The 24768-nt window shown below is 36.0% G+C and overlaps 1 non-coding gene across 1 annotated transcript; it reads left to right on the forward strand.

The window, feature by feature from the left end:
* The first annotated feature begins 4539 nt into the window (after positions 1-4539).
* On the forward strand, positions 4540-4646 carry LOC141715552 (small nucleolar RNA R71). The gene has a single exon (XR_012572310.1). It is a non-coding gene; the product is annotated as a small nucleolar RNA R71 (small nucleolar RNA).
* The last annotated feature ends 20122 nt before the right edge of the window (positions 4647-24768 follow it).

Consider the following 24768-nt stretch of genomic DNA (forward strand, 5'->3'; position numbering starts at 1 on the left):
AGCCGAGAGTTAAATAAGAGAACTTGTTGCCCCGGCACAAATAACTTAGGATGTAGCTTCCAATCGTGCCACCTCTTCACCTTTTCCTTATACATTTTGTTATTCTCGTACGCTTGAAGTCGAAATTCATCAAGTTCATTAAGCTGAAGCATTCTTTTCTTACCAGCTGCATCTAAATCCAGGTTCAACTTCTTCAATGCCCAGTAGGCCTTATGCTCAAGCTCCGCAGGTAGATGACATCCCTTACCGTACACCAACTAAAATGGTGACATACCAAGTGGAGTTTTGTATGCTTTTCTGTAAGCCCAAACAGCTTCATCGAGCTTTAAAGACCAATCCTTCCTTGACGGACAAACAACCTTCTCTAGAATGCGTTTTATCTCTCTGTTAGACACTTCCGCTTGACCATTTGTTTGCGGATGATAGGCAGTAGCTACTCGATGATTCACATTATAACGCTGCATCATAGAAGTGAACTTACGGTTGCAGAAATGCGATCCTTCATCACTTATGATTACCCGAGGTGTTCCAAACCTTGTGAAAATTTGCTTATGAAGAAAATTTAGCACTGCCTTTGCATCATTTGTCGGTAAAGCTTTAACTTCGACCCATTTTGAGACATAATCGACTGCCAGCAAGATGTACTGGTTATTGCAAGACGAGATAAAAGGCCCCATGAAATCGATTCCCCAAACATCAAAGACCTCGACTTCAAGCATCATATTTAATGGCATCTCATCCTTCCTTGTCAAATTTCCCACTCTTTGGCAACGATCACACCTTAAAACAAACTGATGAGCATCCTTGAACAAAGTAGGCCAAAAAAAACCTGCTTGCAGAATACGAGCTGCCGTCTTCTCACCACCATAGTGTCCACCATAAACCGTGGAATGACAGTCTCGTAATATCCCCTCCGTCTCACAGAACGGGATACATCTCCTGATGATCTGGTCAGCTCCCTGTCTAAACAAATATGGTTCATCCCACATATACCACTTCACCTCATGCAGAAACTTCTTCTTTTGAGCGGATGTCAAATTAGGAGGCATTACATTACTGACGAGATAGTTTACAATATCTGTAAACCATGGTTCTTCCTCCTGAACTGCGAACAACTGCTCATTCGGAAAAGATTCATTGATTAACATCCTATCTTGTGAAGTAGAATCGGGATTCTCCAACCTAGAGAGATGGTCAGCTACTTGATTCTCAGTACCTTTTCTATCCTTGATCTCTAACTCAAATTCCTGAAGTAAAAGCACCCAACGAATGAGTCTCGGCTTCGAATCCTTCTTGGAAACCAGATAGCGAATAGCCGCATGATCAGTGAATACTGTTACTTTCGTACCAAGTAGATAAGATCGAAATTTCTCGAAACCAAAGACTATAGCCAAAAGCTCCTTCTCAGTAGTGGTGTAGTTCAATTGGGCCCCATTTAAAGTCTTACTCACATAGTAGACCACATGGAAGAGATTTTTCTTGCGCTGTCCCAGAACTGCACCTACCGCATAATCACTCGCATCACACATCATCTCAAACGGTTCTGTCCAATCTGGTGCTGTAATAACTGGTGCAGTGATCAAACTCTTCTTGAGAGTCTCGAATGCTGCCAAACATTCATCATCAAATTTGAAAAGCACATCTTTCTCAAGCAAATTGCACAACGGCTTAGATATCTTTGAAAAGTCCTTGATGAATCGCCGATAAAAACCCGCATGACCAAGAAAACTACGGATTCCTTTCACAGAATTAGGTGGGGGAAGATTTTCAATGACTCCCACCTTGGCCTTGTCCACCTCCAGACCCTTGTTAGAGACCTTATGCCCAAGAATAATGCCTTCACGCACCATAAAATGACATTTCTCCCAATTGAGCACCAAATTAGTTTCCACGCATCTTTTGAGTACGGCGCGCAGATTATTTAAACATTCATCATATGAATGTCCAAAGACGGAGAAGTCGTCCATGAACACTTCGACATTATTTCCAATCATGTCAGAGAATATAGCCATCATACATCTCTGAAAAGTGGCCGGGGCGCCATATAGCCCAAACGAAACTCTGCGAAAAGCAAACGTGCCAAATGGACAAGTGAAGGTAGTCTTTTCCTGATCCTCTGGTGCAATACAAATCTGATATTACCCTGAATAACCATCCAGAAGACAAAAATACTCATGACCCGCCAACCTGTCAAGCATCTGATCAATAAACGGAAGAGGGAAGTGATCCTTCCTTGTGGCTTTGTTCAATTTTCTATAATCCATGCATACTCTCCATCCTGTAACTGTTCGAGTGGGGATGAGCTCATTCTTTTCATTTGCAACCACAGTGATACCTCCTTTCTTAGGTACACATTGTACGGGGCTTACCCACGAGCTGTCAGAAATAGGATAAATGATGCCTGCATCCAACCATTTCAGAATTTCTTTCTTCACCACCTCCTTCATGATGGGATTCAGTCTTCGCTACTGTTCCACAGTCGGCTTACTACCGTCCTCTAGCAGAATTTTATGCATACAATATGAAGGACTTATCCTCTTGATGTCTACTATGGTCCATCCAATAGCCGATTTGAATTCTCTTAAAATCCTTAAGAGCTTGTCTTCCTCACTACCTGAAACGTCAAATGAAATAATAACAGGTAACGTAGATGAATCACCTAAAAAAGCATACCTCAAGTGTTCAGGTAATGGCTTGAGCTCCAAGGTAGGTGCTTCCTCTATTGATGGTTTGAGCTTTCCTTTAGCATTCTTGAGGTCAGAAGTACCAAGAGATTCAAATGGCATGTCCAGCTTTCGCTTCCAGGGAGAAGCGTTCAGATATTGTAATTGCTCGTTGCCATCTTCATCATCGCTGTCAAAATCCCCCACTAAGGCCTTTTCCAATACATCAGATATTAGCATGTGATCGAGTTCCAAAGTAACCGCAGAATCAATCACATCCACTTTTAAGCACTCCTCATCTTCTGTAGGGAATTTCATTGCCTTGAATACGTTGAAGGTCACATCCTGATCTTGTACCCGCATAGTAAGTTCACCTTTTTGCACATCTATCAAGGTACGGCCAGTAGCCAAGAAAGGCCTTCCCAAGATTATGGGAATCTTCTTATCTTCCTCAAAATCCAGAATAACAAAATCTGTAGGAAAGAAGAGCTTATCCACCTTGACGAGCACATCCTCCACTATGCCCCTTGGGTAAGTAATGGAACGATCAGCCAATTGTAGAGACATGTATGTGGGTTTTGGATCAGGCAGATCCAACTTTTTAAAGATAGACAACGGCATCAGATTAATGCTTGCTCCCAAATCACAAAGGCACTTGTCAAAAGTCAGATTGCCAATGGTGCAAGGAATGGTGAAGCTTCCTGGATCTTTCAGTTTTGGTGGTAACTTTTGCTGTAGAACAGCGCTGCATTCTTCCGTGAGAGCAACAGTTTCAAGGTCATCCAGTTTCACCTTCCTTGAAAGAATAGTCTTCATAAACTTCGCATAACTAGGCATTTGCTCCAGAGCCTCAGCGAAAGGTATATTGATGTGAAGTTTCTTGAACACCTCCAGAAACTTCCCGAACTGTCTATCCAGCTTTTGTTGCTGTAATCTTTTAAGAAAAGGTGGTGGAGGATAGAGCTATTTCTCCCCTGTATTAGCCTCAGGCAGAGTGTGTTCAACAGTAGCCTTCCTTGGTTCCGCCGCTTTCTCCTTTTGCTTAGATTCTTCATCTCTAATTTCAGCTTCTCCTTCTTTTGCCTTTTCAGCATCAACAACTTTTCCAGACCTTAAGGTAATAGCCTTGACTTGCTCTTTAGCTTCCTTCCTGCCTGGTACTTCCGTGTCACTGGGAAGGGTGCCAGGTTGACGATTGAGCACTGCATTGGCTAATTGACCGATTTGATTTTCCAAGGTCTTGATAGAAACCGCCTGACTCTTGCATAACAACTTAAGTTCCTCAAAATCAGATCTAGTAGGTGCAGCTATACTTCCCTGTTGAGGATATGATTTCCTTGTAGCATACTGCTGTGGTTGCTGGAATCCAGGTGGGTTAAACTGTTTACTCACTCCTTGCTGATATGGTGGCTGAATAGCATTCTGATTATTCCTCCAGCTGAAATTTGGATGATTTCTGTTGTTAGGATGATAGGTCGCTGGCACAGGCTGCTGTTGTCGCTGATAATTATTCACATACTGAACAGATTCGTTGACAAGAGAACACTGATCCGTAGCATGAGAACCTGCACAAAGCTCACAAACCATAGCTATTTGATTAACTCCATATGTAGCCAAAGAATCAACCTTCATTGATAGTGCTTGGAGCTGGGCTGCAATAGCGGTGGCTGCATCAACTTCCAAAATACCTGCTACCTTGCCTGACGTCATCCTCTGAGTTGGGTTTTGATGCTCATTTGCAGCCATCGTCTCTATAAGATTATACGCCTCAGTATAGCTTTTAGCCCATAAGGCACCTCCAGCTGCTGCATCGAGCATGGGCCGAGATTGGGCCCCCAAACCATTATAGAAACCAGTGATCACCATCCAATCCGGCATTCCATGATGTGGACATTTTCTCAACATTTCCTTGTAGCGTTCCCACGCCTCGCACATAGATTCTGTAGGTTGCTGCGTAAACTGAGTAAGAGCACTCCTCATAGCAGCAGTCTTTGCCATCGGATAAAACTTCACCAGAAACTTTTGCGCAAGATCTTGCCACATAGTGATGGACCCAGCTGGTTCAGAATGTAACCAGTCTTTAGCCTTGTCCCTCAGTGAGAATGGGAAAAGCCTCAACTTGATAGCTTCATCAGTCACGCCATTATACTTAAAAGTGCTGCAGATCTCGACAAAATTCCTTATGTGCATGTTGGGGTCTTCAGTTGCCGCTCCTCCAAAAGAAACAGAATTCTGCACCATCTGAATAGTGCCCGGCTTGATTTCAAAGGTGTTAGCTTGAATAGCCGGATGAAAGATGCTTGACAGAATGTCATCAATTTTAGGCCGAGAAAAATCCATAAGAGCTGGATCAGCTTGAACAATACGATCTCCCATGTTTACTGGTTCTTTCCGCTCAGTTCCTGAATCCGAATCCTCAAAATCTAACTTCTCCGGAATATCAAGAACTTCGTCTGTCTCCTCAGCTGTATCTAAAGTCCTCTTGCGAGCACGAGAACGAGTTTGCATAAACGCTTGCTAAAGTACCTGAAACACAACCGGAAACAATAATTAATTACTACGTCCTAATCACTGAGTCCTAATGACCAATGATGGTAAGTACATAAACTAAACAAATACGCCGAGTCCCCGGCAGCGGCGCCAAAAACTTGTTAGGGCGAAATCACGCACTAATATTCACGCAAGTATACACGTTCGCAAGTAATATAGAATACTTTCTAGTTCGTTCCCACAGAGACTCAGACTAAATTATTGTCTAATTAAACTCACTCACCAATGTATGATTACTTCTCAATGTTAAGACACTAACACTTAAGATTGTTAATTAAATATTAACTACAATTAACTACTTAATTAATCACTTACTTAATACTTCAAATTATCAATAATAAAACACTCATGAGATCACAACTTCATTACTACTTCCTTCAATAGCCATTGTTATTACCTTTAGCATGTGACAGTGATGATATTAATCGAATAACACGAAACTGATAAAAGCCAACTTTCATTGTACTAATACCATTCTACCAAGCATCCACAATTAAGATAGAAGTTGAATAGTCATCAATTATGTTGAGTTCCTATATGTCTACAGAAATTGACAACACAACGATTTAAGCGCAAGTTATTCCTTAAGATTACATAGGGCAAATAAAACTGTTAGAGTTACCCACTAATCATGCACAACATACATGAACCTATGCTAGCATGGCAAGTTCTAAATCTCAAGATCCACCGTCGCTTCACAAGAGATTAACACCCTATCTTATATGTTCGCGACGCACATAAGACGAATATGCACAACCAATACTAGATATCATACAATCATCACACACTAAAGTATTAAACAATTAACTAAAGAATTCCATAGTAAATCCGTTGCAACCCCATGATCACGATTAGCCCATAATAGCACTTATCGTCATCATGGGTTCATATGAAATCATGATAAACAAACATAAGAAAATAATAACTAAACTAATTATATTAAAACATAGTACGTCACAAGAGTAAATAAGTTCAAAGCAAGTAAACTAGCATCCAACGTTACAACGAAACAAGAATCACAAGAAAATATGCTTCCTCTTCGATGCGGTATGCTAAATCGGTCTTCTTCCTTATCTCCTTCGCTCCTTGCGTAAAAACACGATCTTCTTCAATCCACACTTGTGAAAACGTCTCAAATCTACTTATATAATAGTCCCATAAAACTCAGATTACATAGAAGTGGAAACCAAACAGAAGTAGAAGTCCTGAAATAATATATCTTTTTTCCCAACCCTGCGCGGCCGCTCAGCATAGCTGAGCGGGCGCTCAGCTTGCTGCGCGGCCGCTCAGCAATGCTGAGCGGGCGCTCAAACCTCTACTGGAAAAAATCTGATTTTGCTCCGTTTCTTCGCCGTAATCTGCCCGTTTCTTTCCTCTCGCAATGGTGAACACATGCCAAGGCTTATTCTTGATGATTCCTCCCCCGAAATGCAACTAATACCCTGAAATGCATAAACACTAGAAAAACGCATCAAATACACAAAATACTTGATTTCAAGACACCAATTTAAGCCATTTTAAGACGTTCTAAGTGGTATAAAATGCCACTTATCAATGGGTTGGAGGCGATTGGGCTACTTTATTCCGTAGGCCTTTTTACAAAGTAGTTGATGGTAGCCCAGGTACTATTAGGCTAACCGATGAGGAGGAGGCCACTTATCAAGCTCTTACCATGGATAACGACCAACAGATACTTGGACTATTTTAGAAGATTTTTCTTTGAAGAAAGTTGGTCTTTATCAGGCCACTAATAAGGGTAACTTTGTAACACCATCAAATCCGAGGTCTAGATTTGGGAGTTATGAACCGATAAACAATACTAAAATATGCACATCGGAATAAAATATTAAATATGACCCCTTGTATACAACTGGATCGATCACAGGTTATAGTATGAAACAGGCACCAATACAAACCAAATATTATTACAACCCATAAGTCTATTTAGTTTTACAGACTATTCAAATTATATTACAAACCTCTAGACTAATCAAGCATCCCAAACTGTCTACCGGGAAAATATACCAAACTATTTACAAGCACACAAATTCTGATTAAACCTGGATCTCAGGCCTGCTCAGGTCTAGCTGAAAGATCAGAATAATAAATAAGTATGAGCGAAAGAATGCTCAGCAAGCAGTATATAACTTATGATTAAAATAACGACAACATATCTGAAAAATAAAACCAGACAACAATTCCTGAGCAATATCAAAAACTGATATAAGTTTTGATAATGAACAACACTTTTATATATATTTTGGATTGGAATCCTTGAACGACGATGTGTTTCCATTGGTGATTAGCAAAGCAACACCGGTATGCCAAAGCATATCTAACTAAACAAAAGGGTACCCAAGGCACATATTGGCCTAGTAAGGTATTATATCCTGTATAATACATAGCTCACACTGGAACGCCGCCACGACCTCTTACGCAACCATCAATTCAAAAAAAACATTTTTAATCAAAGGAGCCGAATCAAATGACATCCTTAACAATATAACCCCCCATTTCACATGGTCCAGAGTCATCTCAACAACTAATGGCGAAGTATCTAGAACAATTAGTTAATCGCTAATCTCATCTCAATGTTCCACTGTATAGAGTAATTTGCAGTGAAATATAAAACATTTAGCTATTCAGAACTTAGAATAGGGAAGAAATACTTGCATGACTATGATTAGACAATCTGATAAGTAAATGTGTAAACTATTCTGAAATTAGAATAGTATATAAAGTTATATTTGGTATATGAATAAACAAAGTAATACACTATTCTGAATTTAGAATCTGTGAGAAAAGTTGTCTAGTATGCTTAATAACCCTTCACTATAACCTCAGCTTATAACTGCTGGCTACCGGCTCAGTCTAACACCTGGTTGTGCTCCTTGCTACTCGATTCTATAAACAAAAGGACTATCTCAATTAACAGAACCAAACTCAATCGACGTAACTATATGTCTGGACGTCTACCCGATCGTTTATAACTAATCATGGCATTTTAAAACCATAAACAGATAGCATGCATATCACATAACACATAATCATGTTACTCATATAACACGTAATCACATAATTCATGTAACACATTAATCAGATCGTCAAAAGATAGGTCTCAGTACGTTTAGAATTGAAATCGGGTGAATAACAGTATTTGTCGATCAAATACCAACTCAGAATGACTCGCGAATCAAAATACCTTTCAATACAAAAGAAATTAGGTCTTGAAAGTATTGTTATTGGAAGCGGAATGTTTTTCTGAGTCTATACGCGTTCGTTTCGTATTAAACAGACGAACGGTTTATTTATTAAAAATAAAATAAGAAATAAATAGAAATAAATCAATTAATAATAATAATTGATTTTAAATACCTAAGTATAAATTTTAAAAGCTCACAAATAATTTTTAAGAATTATTTGAATTAATTATAAATAATTATACTTTATTTAACTATTTATAAATAAAATTAATTGATTAATTTAATTAACCAATTAATTAAATCTATAAATAATTAATTAAAATAAATTATAAATAATTAAATCAAATTTTTATTTTTGAAAATAATAAAATAAAATAATGTTTAGAATTTAAAATAATAACTAAATGATTTTTGAAATTAAAAGAAATGATTTTTGAAAAATAGAAAATTAATTTTGATTAAATTTTAAAAGAAAAAGAGCAGAAACAGAATTAAGAAATAGAAATTGGGAGTTATAGGATTAAAACCGGGTAGGGAAATAAAAGGAAATTGGTCAAATTAAACCCAACCGGGTTGGGAAGAATGTGGCCGGATTTTCCCGTCGATTTCTGGGAATTCCCTGATTCCGGCCAGGAGGAATTTTCTGGAGAAACATTCCCCCTTTCCGATCAGCCTTTCATGTGCTTGTTTCCAGTCCGGTTCTGATGTCAAACATTCCTGGCAACCTAGACGTCACGTTACAACCAGAACCGTTAACAAACAACTTGGAGATTCCGAGTTCCGGCCACTTCCTCCATTAACGCTTACGCCGGCGAACTCCGGCCATAATCCGATTTTAACAAATCCTCAACCAAAATTGACAGATTAATACCCAAAACGAAGCTTAGATCATTTGTAATCAGTTTATTTAATCACAATCACTCAACCTATCATCAATAATCTATAAAATTGAAAATAAAAACTTACAAAACCAAGAACTCGGTTAGATCATTCCGAAACTAAAACAAATCAAACAAATACATAAATCGATTCTCAAGATCATCCTAAAGCTATTCATAACCTCAAAAACAATCAAAAAGCATCAGAAATCCAAAAATGATTTCAAGCTCAAGAACATAAAATTCGATTTTACTAACTACTTACCATCAGATCGTGTTTTTGGTATCAAAAGAACGTGCTTGATGATGGGATTAATTTGGTTACCAGAGGTTCATACACAGATCTCTGTAGCTCTCAAAATTAGTGATTCTTTGCTCAAGAACAAATTTTCACCCCCAAATCTTATTTTCTATTTTTGTTTTTAATAAAATAAAATGAAATAAAATAAATAAATGTGCTATTTATATTATTTGAGAATTAATACCCCAAAATCAATTAAGGGTGTTCTTATCCCTTAATTAAAATAATTAGGCCCAAAAATATTAATTATGGGGAATAATTTTAAAAGCAATTAAATATAAAATTTATATCAAAATTCCTAAAAATTATGAACAATTCAAAAATGCAAAAATTATAGACATTTGAAATGTGTATGATTTTAAAGAAATAAAAATATGAATTTTGTGGGCTTTGACGTCCTGGTGGGGTCCCGATCCATTTATTTTTGAGAAACTGAAACAATTCCTAAATTAACAGAAAACCCCGAAAACACATAAAATACATAGAAACATACATAAAATGAGATAAAACCAATACCTCGGTAAAGACGTTAATAAACACGCGTCCAAATTGTAGATCAATTCATATAAATGCATTTTAAAACATATAGCAATTAGTCGAAAAAATTTCTGGTCCTTGCGGGGCCACAGATAACAACTATAACACGTAATATCATGGAAATAATCATTTTAAACTCATAAAAGACATTATATTTATTAATTTAACAGAGAATATTCACATAATTCTCCCGGATATTACATCCTTCCCCCCTTAATAAGATTCTGTCCTCGGAATCAGCTTAGGAAAACAAGCGAAGATACTTGACTCGCATTTCTCTTTCCAACTCCCAGGATGACTCTTCAACCTTGGGATTCCTCCACAAGACTCGCACTAAAGACACAGACTTATTCCTAAGCACTCTCTCCTTTCGGTCTAAAATCTGTACCGGTTGCTATACAAAAGAGAAATCTGGTTGAATCTTGATTGGCTCATATTCTATCACATGATTGGAATCAAGAAAATAATGCTTCAACATTGACACATGGAACACATTGTGGATATGCTGCATTTGTGATGGTAAGGCTAGCTCGTAAGTGACCTTTCCCACACGCCTCAAAATCTCAAAAGGGCCAACATAACACGGACTCAGCTTTCCTTTCTTCCCAAATCTGGATAAACCTTTCCAAGGTGAAATCTTCAATAGCACTGATTTACCAACTTCAAATTCCATATCATTTCTGGAAGGATCAGCATATTTGCGTTGATGATCTTGAACTGCCACTCAACTTTTTCGAATGAGTTCTACTTTCTCCTTTGTCTGCTGGATCAACTCTGGACACAAAATATTTCTCTCACCAACTTTATCCCAATATATTGGGGATCTGCATCTTCTGCCATACAGGGCCTCGTAAGGCGACATTCCAATACTGGCATGATAACTGTTGTTGTAAGATAATTCAACCAATGGCAGATATTCGTCCCAACTTCCTTCAAAATCTAGAGTACATACTCTCAACATGTCTTCAATAGTCTGAATTGTCCTTTCACTTTGACCATCTGTCTGTGGATGATATGCGGTACTCATATTTAGCTTCGTTCAGGGACAATCTTGAAAACTTCTCCAAAATCTTGAATTAAATCGAGGATCTCTGTCTGAAACTATAGATACTAGAACTCCATGTCAAATCACAATTTCCTTCAGATATAACCGAACCAATTTATCCAATGAAAATCTTATGTTGATAGGCAGGAAATACGCTGACTTCGTCAGTTTGTCAATAATAACCCAAATAGCATCATAATTTGCCTTGGTCCTCAGTAATCCAACTACAAAATCAATCGCAAGATGTTCCCATTTCCATTCCGGAATGTCCAATGGCTGTAACAGTCCACTAGGCCTTTGATGTTCTGCTTTGACTCGTTGGCAAGTGTAACATTTACTCACCCATTCAGAAATTTTTTTCTTCATACTCGGCCACCAAAAGTTTTCTCTTAAGTCTCTGTACATCTTTGTACTTCCGGGATGAATTAAAAATCCGGAATTATGAGCGTCTCGAATAATTTCATCTTTTAGCTCGACCACATTGGGTATCCATATTCTGGAAGAAAATCTTAAGATTCCTTTATCATCCTTTTGACTCCCTCTCTCTTTTCCTGTTAACTTGTCTTGCTCATGGATCCTTACTTCTTCTTGACATCTTTTTATTTTCTCCAAAAATTCTGGTTGAAAAGACATTGCATACAGCATATCTGTGGACATACTTGAATTACTGACCTCTATCTCCAGCTCCTCAAATTTCTTGATCAATTCCTCAGATGAAGTGATCATGTTTAACCTTTCTTTTCTGCTCAGAGCGTTTTCCACCATATTTGCTTTTCCTGGATGATAGTTAATAGCACATTCATAATCCTTGATCAATTCTAGCCACCTTCTTTGCCTCATGTTCAACTCTTTCTCAGTGAAGATATACTTTAAACTCTTGTGGTCCGTGTAGATCTCACGTTTCTCCCCATAAAGATAATGCCTCCATATCTTCAATGTAGACACTATAGCTGCCAATTCAAGATCATGGGTTGGATACTTCTCTTCATGTGGTTTCAACTGTCTTGAAGCATAGGCTATCACTTTGTCATGTTACATCAAAACACATCCTAATCTTTTACACAACGCGTCACTGTAGATCACAAAGTTTCCTTAATCATCTAGTAAGAGTAGCACTGGAGAAGATACTAATATGTTCTTTAATTCCTGGAAACTCTCCTTGCACTTCTCTTTCCATTCAAATTTTTGGTTCTTTCTAGTGAGCTTTGTTAATGGCGTAGCTATCTTCGCAAAATCTTGTACAAATCTTCTGTAGTAACTTGCCAATCCAATGAAACTTCTTACTTCTGTTGGTGTCTTTGGTCTCTCCAAGTTGATCATAGCTTCAATCTTTGACAGATCCACTTCCACTCCTTTATTACTAATCACTTACCCAACAAATCGTACTTCTTTTAACCAAAATTCACACTTGGAAAACTTTGCGTACAATATATCCCGTCACAGTGTCTCCAGAACTATTTTCAAATGCTCTGCATGCTCCTCTTCCATCTTGGAATAGATTAAAATGTCATTTATGAACACAATCACAAATTTATCCAAATACTTCTATAATACTTGATTCATTAGATCCATGAAAGCTATGGTACTTTGGTTAATCCAAATGCTATTACCAAAAACTCATAATGTCCATATCTGGTATTGAATGTTGTTTTCATAATGTCTTCTGGATTAATTTTCAGTTGATGATATCCAAATCTCAAATCAATTTTAGAAAACCATACAACGCCTTTCAGTTGATCAAACAAATCATCAATACTTGGCAACAGATACTTGTTCTTAATGGTCAGCTTATTCAATTCTCGATAATCAATACACAGTAGCATACTCCCATCTTTCTTATTGATGAACAAAACTGGTACGCCCCCCTGGGGATACACTGGGTCTTATAACTCCTTTTTCCAAAAGGTCTTGTAATTGAGTTGCCAACTGTTTCATCTCCACTAGTGCCATTCGGTATGGAGCTTTAGAAACTTGTTCTATTTCGGGTGCTAAATCAATTGCAAACTCAATCTCTCTGTCAGGAGGTAACCCTAGAAGATCGTCTGGAAAGACATCACAAAACTCATTGACAACTGGAATCACTTCAAGCACGGGAACTTCCTTGCTGATGTCTATCACATTGGCCAAATATGCCTCGCAATTCTGACGCAATAATTTCTTTGCTTGAGCTATCGTTAAGAACTTCTTTTGCTGCTTACTCCCTCAAAATATCACCTTCTTCTTATTATCCAATGTCTGACATTTCTTTTTCCTATTCTTACAATCAATCTGAGCGTTATTCTCTGACAACCAATCCATTCCTAAGATAACATCAAATTCTCCCAACTTCAAAGGTATTAAGTTGGTATAAAAATGATGTCCCACTATCTCAATGTCAGACCTTGGACACACTCGGTTGACGGGAACTTGGTTCTTATTAGCTCGTTCTATTAATAATGCTTGTTCTAATAATTCAACTTCGCAGTGCAGTTTATCAAAAAAATATTTAGAAATAAATGACCTTGTAGCTCCTGAATCAATTAAAACTTTAGCATCTACGGAGTTTGTTGCGCCCCAAAATCCGGGGTCTGGGATCTAGGAGGCCACGCCATCTTGAATCCTGTATAACTCTTATCTCATACAACAATATATAAATACTCACACCTTTAAGACCCCACACTTATCAACACACACACATACTTACAGGTTATTGTCTTGGAAACGAACCATGCATTACTAGAGTGTATCAATCCATAAGTGATAATTATTACAATCCCAAAAGTGATTAAGTCTTACCGCGGAAGTAACCTTTATGTAAGGTTAGACCGGTGACCAAATATTTTTTTCTTGGTTTTTATCTTACATAAGTCATATTTGTAAATAAGTCGGGCTAAAAATAACTGAAAACCAATCCAGCTTATTCGATCTACCTGAGGTACAACACCAAACATCCTACGAAACAACTGGCCGTTTCCTACCCATTTCCTGGCCGTGAGTTTCATGATAGGCATCTTGATTCACTGTTGTGTTATGTAAATTTAAGAAAACAAGTGTGAGCCATAATGCCCAATATAATAATGTACAGTATGAAAAGATTGTATGAAAATTTTTATGTCTGATTCCATATACGATAAATATGTTTACTTAAAACGGTTTTTCCTTGGTGTTACATACCTTCTTTTGAAACAATTTTTTTGTTGACTTACTATCCAACAAATACCTTAATGGTAAACCCAACACCTAGGTGATAAGTGCATTTTATATCTACTTGGAACACTTTATTACAGGCTTAAGTTGGTATTTTGGACCTAGTTATTTGTATTTTTGATGTATTTTTGTGTTATCGCATTTCAGGCATCAGTTAAATGAAGAAAGGAGTTTTTGAAGGACATATGCTGAAAATAGATCAGAATTGGAATCCTAGGCTATTCTCAAGTTGTAGAGAATCTCGTTATCTACGTGTGGGCAGTTGAATCGTCTAATTCTGACGAGCAGAACTCAAGATATGGCCAAAACAAGATTTGTTAGAAAAATTCCAGAATGTCAGCGCGGCAGCGCGGCCTTCGGGCGCGGCCGCGCCCGGTTTCTTCCCCAGAATCCTGATTTTAGTCGAAATTGAAGATTTTGAGAGTCCTGGTCATCCTGGAGCCTATATATACCCATAAAAAGACGTTTTCAATAACAAGGAGACCTGAGAGAGTAATAAGAAGACCTAGAGAGCACGAGAAGGCTATGGAGAAGAAAACTCTTGTTTTCTTCAATATAGTTGATACTTGGATGCTCGTTTTCGATTTGTCTTTGAACCCTAGTACTCTTATATTGTTTTTTATCATGCTTTCATTGGAACCCATGGTGATGATGAGTTCGATTATGAACTAATCGTTATCGTGGGGTTCTAACGGATTTACTTATGGATTTCTATAGTTAATTTGTTTCAATATCTTGGTGTGTGGTGATTGATTGATATCCTAGTATTGGTTGTGCTTATTCGTCTTATGTGTGTAGCTAACATATAAGATAGCGTGTTAATCTCTATTGAAGCGATATTGAATATAAAGATTTAGAAATTGCCATGCTAGCATGGGTTCATATATTTGTTATGCATGGTTCGTAGGTAATTTTAACCATCTTACTTGCCCTATGTAATCACGATAGATAACTTGCGCATTAAACCGTTATGTTTTCAATTCTTATAGACATATAAGGACTAAGCATAATTGGTGTCTATTCAACTTCTATCTCTTTTGTGGATGCTTGATAGTAGAATATTCGTACAACGAAAGTTGGCGTTTACTAGTTTCATGTTATCTGATTAGTGTCATCACCATTACATGCTAAGGTTAAGAACAAAAAGGCTATTGAATGAAGTATTTAATGAAGTTAGGATCCCATGTTTGTCTCATATATAGCAATTCAACCTCAATTCTCTTAGTATAATCTCTTAGTTTAATCAAAATCCAATTTGTTATTTGTCTTAGCATTAAACAATAGCCATACATTGTTGCATAGGTGCATAAATTGAACTTAACCTAAACCAGTCTCTGTGGGAACGAATCTGATTTATATCTTATACTACTTGCGAACGCGTATACTTGCGTGAATTTTAGTAGTCTCCCTTTGCCTGCGGCACCTTTGGTAGTCTCCTTAGTACTCTTCGTACTAGAGTGTACCCCTCCAAGACCTTTGAATAATTCTATCATATCTCGAGAACTCGAACCACATCAAAGTTCTCCAAGCATTTCGCTTGTTGATAGAAGTATATCAGCTCATATGTATATATATGTACTTCCGAGAATTTTCGGAGGAAGTACTAAAGTAATGTGAGTTGACCGTTGTCAACCGATAAATAATTATTGGGAAGTTTCTTTTTGAAACTATAGTCAAAATATATAATGTATGTCGAGATAAGATTCTTCGACGATCTGAAAGTATTAGTATAATTTTCTGAGACTCAGAAAATATTTTAAAATAGTATCTATGATTTTTAAATCATATTAAATCATTGAATAAATATTTAATAATTAAATAATAATTATTAAATAAATAGACCTAGAATTATTATATTTTAAAAAAATATTTGAACTAATATTCCTCAACTAATTTATGTTTAATAATTAAAGTAGTCTTTAATATTTATAAATAATCGAGTCGAAATAATAAATCGTTGGAGAATACTTCTCCTATATTAAATGAATAATTGAAGTATATTCCTTAATCGAGTAACAAAATATAGTTGAGGGAATGCGATCTTGGAAATCGTTTTAAATAAGTTCGAGATATTTAGTACTTCGCAAGTGGACATCGGGTCCCTTGGAATAAAATAAGTGCGGACTTTTGATCGTCCAAAACATCACGAGGATGAATCCCGGGTTTTTGTTTTAAAACTCCAACCGACTCTCGGTCTTATGATTATACACCACGCTTATGATAGCGCTAACATATTCTACAATATATACATCGTAACCCAATCGCTATTAATGCGAAGACTCAAAATGCTATTATCATGGCAAGCATGACATTTATACGAAGACAGTAAAACCTTTTCACAACACAACATTATATGGAGTTGGGTTCGTAAACTTGTCTAGGTACTTTGAGGTGGAGGATGCTCTAGGGTCTGCTCGGAAATCTATAATCATAAACATATATCATTTCGTTAGATCCCGTTCTTATTTACGGTGACTCGTACATACGCGCTACTCATTAATCCTTCTCGAAACTCATTTTACTCTTATTATTCCTTTAAGCACATATACTTGTCATGTTCGCTTTCTTTTCAAAATCCTTTACGTTCGTTTATGTCTTTTACATTTCGGTCCTCGGCTCCGCTTACGATCCTTAAAGGTTTTCTAATCGCGCAGTCTCAGCTCCGACATTTTTATAAAATTGAGAAATTTATATTTTCACTTGAAATTTTTATAGAAGTTAATAAAATCTATTTCTTACTCAATGTAAAAATTTCATGATTTTTGAATATTTTTAAGTCGCACATTTCTATTCCCAAAGTACATAATTCATAGCAGTTTTTATCGCGTAAATCACTTTTACTAAAACGGTCATAGATTTTGATCCGTATATCGAACTCAAGCGCGCCTAAATGATCCTTATAACATTTTATATCATAATCAAGTGTTACATTTCAAGAAACTATAGTTTATACATTCGGTAACTTCTGCAGAAACGTTAAGTTGTGTTTTATTCATTTTATTGAGGTTACGATTACGATTCGAGTTTCGTTTATGTCTTAAATCATCATTTAATCACCAACAACCATCATATCATCATCTCGAGACTAACTCCTCTCAATAAAATCATGTTCTTGAGGCAAAAATCATCAACCTTAAGACTAATTAATTAAACATCAAGATAATAGCAAATCAACTACTAAAACTAGGTTAATAGCTAAGATCTCAAAGTTTCTTGAAATTTAAACCTTAAATAAAGAATGGTCAGAGATTATACCTTTCTTGAAAGCTTGTGATGTGTTCTTGTTGATGGTGGAGTCTTGGGGATGCTTGGTTGAGTTTAAGGAACCTAAATCAAGCCATAAAAATCAAGAAACCAAGAAGAGTTACTATTCATTACTATTCATTATCACTTTTCTTGAATTTATTTCACCCATCAAACCTTAATAGAATGATCTCAAAAATTTATCTTACCTTATTTTAGGATATATGAAGCTTGGGATTTAAATTGTAAAAATTTTTCATGGCTAGAAGTGGGTGTTTTGGATTTGATTTATTCCTCTTTTCTTGATAAAGCCGAACGAAGCTTCAAGGAGGAGAGAGGGAGTGTTTTTGTGTTTTCTTGGAATGCTTCTTGTAGAAGATTGTGATATATGATCTTGTATATATCCTAGTACTACTAGATCAATATAATTCTTTGCTAGCCAACCTAGTTTCCAAGCTATACTACTTAGTTTAGGTACTTGGTTACTATTTGCTAGCTTTTAGGTTATCATTCCTATCTATCTAGGTTACTATTTGGCTCCTTAACCATGGTTAGTTTTTTTATTCTAGTTAGCTTGTATAGTTAGCTTGGTTTGATACATTTATTTATTCGTTTACGCGTTCGCTCGGTCGCTTATTCGTTTTCGTAATAAACTCTCGTAAACGGTTCGCGATGTAAATCCTTTCTTATACGTTCTTTACGTTTTGAAGTATCATACTTGGATTTGAATTTGTAGGATTTTAAATTTTAAATTATATTGTGATCCTCGTAATCCTTGATGGTTCATAGATACGGTCGTTTTTCAAAGTTCGCTATCTTCGAAAATTAGTAGCGTTTATATACACTCATTTGGTACGTCTAATCATGTTATCGACTCAGAAACTCAATTTCTCATGCACAACATAGTGTGTGCTAAAACGTTTTCCCCGATTGTTAGAGTTACTATTCATCAAGCTTTTTACAAAGTCTCAAAAATTCGAGTTATTACAGTTTTCCCCTCTAAAAAGGATTCCGTCCCGGAATTAATTAGAAAATAGGCGGGGATATCTATTCTTCATTGCGTCTTCTAGTTCCCAAGTTGATTCTTCAACATTCTGATTTCTCCACAAGATTCTGAACAGCTTCACAGTCTTGTTCCTCAGCACTTGTTCTTTCTGGTCCATCACTCTTACTGGTTGCTCAACATAGGTTATTCATACTCTATCATATGTCGCGCATCGGCATGGTATTTCTTTAGCATCGATACATGGAACACGTTGTGCACTTGTTGCAGATTAGGAGGCAAGGAGAGCTCGTAAGTTAGAGGTCCTATCCTCCTCAAGATCTTAGAGGGTACTATGAACCTGGGACTTAGTTTCCCTTTCTTTCCAAATCTCATCACTCCTTTCCATGAAGATACTTTTAACAACACTGAATCCCTTACGTCATATTCCCTATCTTTCCTAGTCTGGTCGGCGTACTTCTTCTAACTGTCTTGAGCTGCTACCAGCCTGTTTTTGAATAAGTCCCACCATTTCTATGGTTTGCTGGACTAACTCGGGTCCTATTATTTTATGTTCTCCAACCTCATCCCAACATAAGGAAGAGCGACACCTTCTTCCGTAAAGAGCTTCATACAGAGACATTCATATGCTAGTGTGATATGTAACGTCCAGGAAATATTATGTAATTATTTTTATCAATAAATAATTATTATGTGATTTTTATGTAAATTTTGGTGAATTATCTGATGATTGATATTAATATTTGGGTGTTTTTCTGATAAAATTAGGATATTTTAATTTTTAATTATCCAGAATAAAATATAGATATTTTTGGTATTTTTCTGATAATTTTTGGAGTGTTATGTGATTTTATAAGGATTTATAGAATCAATAATGATTATTTTATGTGATTATAAAATTACTTTTTAGAATCCGAAATCGTCCTACTTCAACCGTTTTTACGTTTTTACAGCCTGAAACTCTTCTGAAAACTCATTCCTAACCTAATCTGATAATTCTGAACACTTTCTGTGTTTTGACTTTTCCGATCCGGGGTACAGTTTGACCTATACGAGTCCCGGCGTGAAATTTTCGATACGCTAATCATTTTATATATCGATAAAAATTCGTATTCTCAAAAGGCGAGACATTATTACCTTATTTTCGTATAAAGTATTTTATCGGAAGCTCTGTTTTGATAATTATCCAAATTTGGTATTAAAATCGTATCATCTTTTTAGTTACTTAGCGGCTAAGTAACCTATTTTCAGATCCGATATATAAATATAATTTTCGAATTATTAAATGAAAAAATTATGTGATGGTCCGTCAGCTATGTGTTGCTGTATTATTAATTATTTGTGATTTGTTGGATGCGGAAATTAATTTTGTAATTAATTATCGAGCTGTATGAACTTAATTCATTTTTAAAAGTGATTTTATTGAATATTTATTTTTATAAATGCTAAAATTGTTTCTAAAATTATTTTGGTTGTCCTATAATTTTATCTATTATTTTTAGGAATTTATAAAATTTAAAAATCAGTATTTTATTGAATAATTATCTTTAAATGATTTTCTCATTTCATTTAATTGTAAAATCAGTATTTAATTCCAGAATGCTTCAAAAATTATGAAAATTTTATTTTATTAAGTTTGAAATATTTCAAGAATTTTAAAATTATTACGGAAATATTCGGGATTTTATTAAATCGCACGTGTAATTGTTAAACTGTAAAATACGGGTCTAATGTGCGATTTGAAAATGTTTTCAAAATATTATTTTATTAATTATAAATATTTGAATATTTTAAGAAATATTTAGAATTATTTTAGAATTATTTTATATTTCTGATAAATCTCTGCACATGATATGTAATGATAAATTCGCGATTGCTATTCGAAACGGGATACAACGAAAATAAAATAAGAAAACAAAGAAAGAAAAAAAAATATAGAATAAAATCCCTAACCTCCGTTTTCCCCACCCCCATTTCAGTTGTCTCTCTCTCAATTCTCACGCTCCCTCTCTCGTTCTCTCAAATCTCTCCGGACTCTCTCTCTATTTTCTCTCTGTCATCTCTATCTCCTAACTCTCTTTTCCCTTTTCTTTCTTATTTTTTTTCTTCTCTTTCCCTGCTGGTTCCTCTGCCCCGTTGATTGGTTCCACCGCGGTGGTTTATTCCGGCTAGTTTCAGGCCGCCGCCTTACCTTTTAGGTGAGTTGCCGCCACTTTGGGGCTTGTAGCTCCGATTCTTGCATGTATACACCTATATCTATATGTGTGTATGTGTTTACAGTGTTCGTGTGTGTGCATTTTTATGTGTGTGAGTCGTGTGTGTGTGTGTGTGAGTCGTGTGTGTGTGTGTGCATGTTTACGGCTGCTGTTGTTATAATTTTCCCGGCCACCGGTGAATTTTCCGGTGACCCTGCCTGAGTCCTGTTTGGCTTCGATGATGTTGCTTGATACAGTGTTGTTCGAATTGATTAAATTTTATAATTTTAATTCTGCAGGAATTAATTGATTAATGTTTTGTGATTTAAGTAAATTCGTGCGGGATTATAGTAATTAATCGGTGGAATTCGTATGGAAACCCGATTTTATCGGGCACCGATGAATTTTACCGCCGTCGGCGATGAGCCTCGGCGAGCCGACGGTGGGCGATGATGATTTTTATCTGAGTCCTACATTTATTAATTAAATAAAATTAGTTCGGTAAAAATTAATTGTGAAACAAAAAATATAAACAAAAATATAAAAGTACGGATAATAATGATAAACAATTGAAGTTGCACTGGTGTTTGGGATTGTAAGTTGGATTGGATGTTGTTGTTGATTGTGATTGATTTAACGTCGGGATGTTCGACGGGTAGGCCGATAAACAAAGGAGACGCTGCCCGATTTTCAGGAAATTAATTCCAAAAAATACGGGGACGTGCCCTGTAATTATCGGAGACATCGAACGAGGAAATATAATTACATATACGAACCCAAATTACGTGTCGTGATAAAAATATTTTATGAATAATTGATCATCCTATATTCCAAAACGACGAGTGTATGTACTTTCCGAAAACAAACACCGAACCAAGTTTCAAAGATGTGAACCATAATTGCTATGTGTATTTAAATAATACATATAAATATAAGTTGGATTATGAAATCGCACTACTAGAAAAAGTAGAATAGACATCGCCTCTTAGACATCGGTTGCTTTTTTGACCGATGTAAAAGGTGTTTTCTACATCGGTTTTGGACAACCGATGTCTTTTGTAGTTATAAACATCAGTTTCTTAGCCCAACCAATGTTATATGTTTGTTTTAAAAAATTAATCAACGTGTCTTCCCTGTTTCCCCTCCCTTAGCCAAATATTTCATTCCCTCTTTAAACTCCCCCCATTTTTTACCTTCTGAAATTTTAGTACTCATTTCCCCCTCTTCTTTTTTTAACTTTACACTAAAAATAAAAATCAAAATTACACATATGCAGATCTAGAAACTTAAAACCAAAAAATAAAAAAGAACAACTTTCATCTCTCTCGAAGAACAACTCTCTCGGAAAAAAAATCTCTCTCTCTCCAGATTGTGCTCTATGGAAAATTCACTCGTCTCCTCTCTTTATGTTCTCTCTGGTCTCTCTGCTCGCTCTGCTCTCTCTTTCGGTCAGAGTTTGAAAAGGTCGGAGGTTGAATTGGGTACGCTCAAATCTAAGTTTAAAGGTTAAAGATGTGAAGACTTAAAGCTCAAATCAGAGTTTAAAGCTCGAGTCGTAGGTCAATCTTGAATTAAGTAAGCCTGAAACCCTAATTTTTAATTTGGGGATTTCGATTTGAAACCTAGTTTGAATAACTGTTTCAATTGAGCATGTTAATCTTTTTTTTTAGTTAAGTAGTTTGAATTTTTTATATACATTTTATATGTCGTGTGTGTTAGTGTTATCTAATCTTGTGTAAGACTCACTGAGTTATTATTAATGTATATATATATGTGTATTTATGTGTTTATATTGTGTAATTTATTGGCTGATGGGTGGATATGCATCAGCCCCTACTTCAGTAATTGATTGTGGTCTTGTGGTTTTTGGTGATTTAGCAAAAATTTGTCCTGCATTTTTTCTATTTTCAGATGTGTAGAATACCTTGACAGCTGCATTAAGCTCTATATTTCATGTGTTAGGTCTGTTTGTATTTCTTTATACATAGCACGGGTTTCTCTATTTTTTTTTATAACAAATATATGCTTGACAATCTAGGTGTGTTAAATCATGTCCTATGAAATTTGCTTTTATTTATTTATGTTTAATCTTGATCATTCAGTCTATATGATGTTTGCTTATGGGAATTTACATGTTCAAGTCGAGCTCGTAGGCGGTATTGGGCAAGAAGTTATGCTGGATGGAGACGCTTTACCAAAGCAAAGCCTCGCGCTGCTCATCTTCTTTTAGCAGAATAAGTTTTATGATTAGACAAAATGTTGAGAGGCAATATTCTTTTTTCATATTGTTAGCTCCAATCTTTATGCTAGTGTGCTTACAATATCAATTGTTTGGTGTCTGAAGGAGCAATTAAGGGAAAGGGAACAAGCTAAACATGAACTTGAAAGGGAGATTGAAAATAAAGAAAGAGAGCTGCATGCTATTAGATTAGATACTCAAGCGGTTTCTTTCCACATCTATGCTTTTATAAATATCACATAGCCGTGCTTTTATTCTAGTTGCTCAGTTAATTTTTTACTTGAGCATTTCACATGGACAGGTGTGGGCCAAAGATGATCTTCTCGGATAACAAAACAAAGAACTCACAACATTTAGGTATGTATACATATTTACTTTATCTTCTGGTTACATAAAGGTCTGGTCTTTGACATTTTAAAGTGATTATATATATTCAGTTAAGCAAGGCAGAGAGCGCTTCTATTTACCTGTTATTAATGTTTTTATTTATTGGCATTATTATCACGGCGCTTGACTAGCCGCAACTAGTCTATATATGTTATGTATATGGGATGGAAAAAAGAGATGATTGTAATTAATATATTTTTATGTAATTAATATACATTAGGTAATGCTGTTGTTGTACTTCTGTTGTGAGAACACAAATATGCATTATGTATAATATGTTATTTAATTTATATATATATTAATTTACTTGACTTGAGTTGCCGACATGGCAACTATGTTTATTGGTCTGAAATGGGAAGTTTGTGGTGTGTTTCTAACTTGGAATTCCAAAAATTTAGCTGTTTATTATCCATTAAATTGGTTGTCTTTGCCCAGGGTGTATGAGGTTTGGAAGATTGTCATATTTGTGTATAATTCTGGCTCCTCTTGATTGCAGGAGAGAGCGTGATACTTCAGAGGCTGAAAGAGCACAACATGTTAAACAAATCCATGACTTTCAAGATCACATGCAGGAGAAAGAGCGTCAGTTTATGGAGTTGCAAGAACAGGTTTATCAATTATTATACTTAATTGCTTTGCCAAAATATTTTTTATACAGTATTTTTCAATAAAGGAACCACTAAATTTGACTATTCTTAAACATGCTGATTCTTTCAGCATAGAGCATCACAGGAAACTCTAAGCTTTAAAGATGAACAACTAAGAGAAGCACAAACATGGATTACGCGAGCCCTGGAAATGGTTGCGTTACAAACAACTACAAACCAAACCTTGCAAGCTGAACTTTGAGAGCGTACCGAACAATATAATCAGCTGTGGATGAATTGTCAATGACAGGTTGGTTAATACGGATTCTTGGAACATATATATATTATGTCTTACTTTGCTTGCTTGTTGCGTTCAGCATCAGAGTAAGTTCATAGATATTGAATTCGATGTTGCGAGTTACAGGTTTTTTCTGTTTACCAGTCAAATTGCATCTTTCAGATTTCGTTATTGTGTTCAGATGGTTGGCTAGTGCAAAATATTTTTGCAGTACTTATTCTCAGAATAATTGTCATTTTCAGTTTGCAGAATTTGTGCATACAATACAAGCACTCCAGATTGAGTTGGCAGATCTAAGACAAAGAAATGCAACTTCTACCGATGAATCACGTGCCTCTGAATTGAAAATAAAAGATGCTTTACAGTCTGGGAACAATGTTAGAAACCAGCTTAATGTCAGTGGGGATTGTCAAACTCATGATTCTGGAACTCTTCCTAATGGAAATTTTGAGA

Source organism: Apium graveolens, chromosome 3, assembly GCF_009905375.1.
Source record: "Apium graveolens cultivar Ventura chromosome 3, ASM990537v1, whole genome shotgun sequence".
NCBI classification, from domain to species: Eukaryota; Viridiplantae; Streptophyta; class Magnoliopsida; order Apiales; family Apiaceae; genus Apium; species Apium graveolens.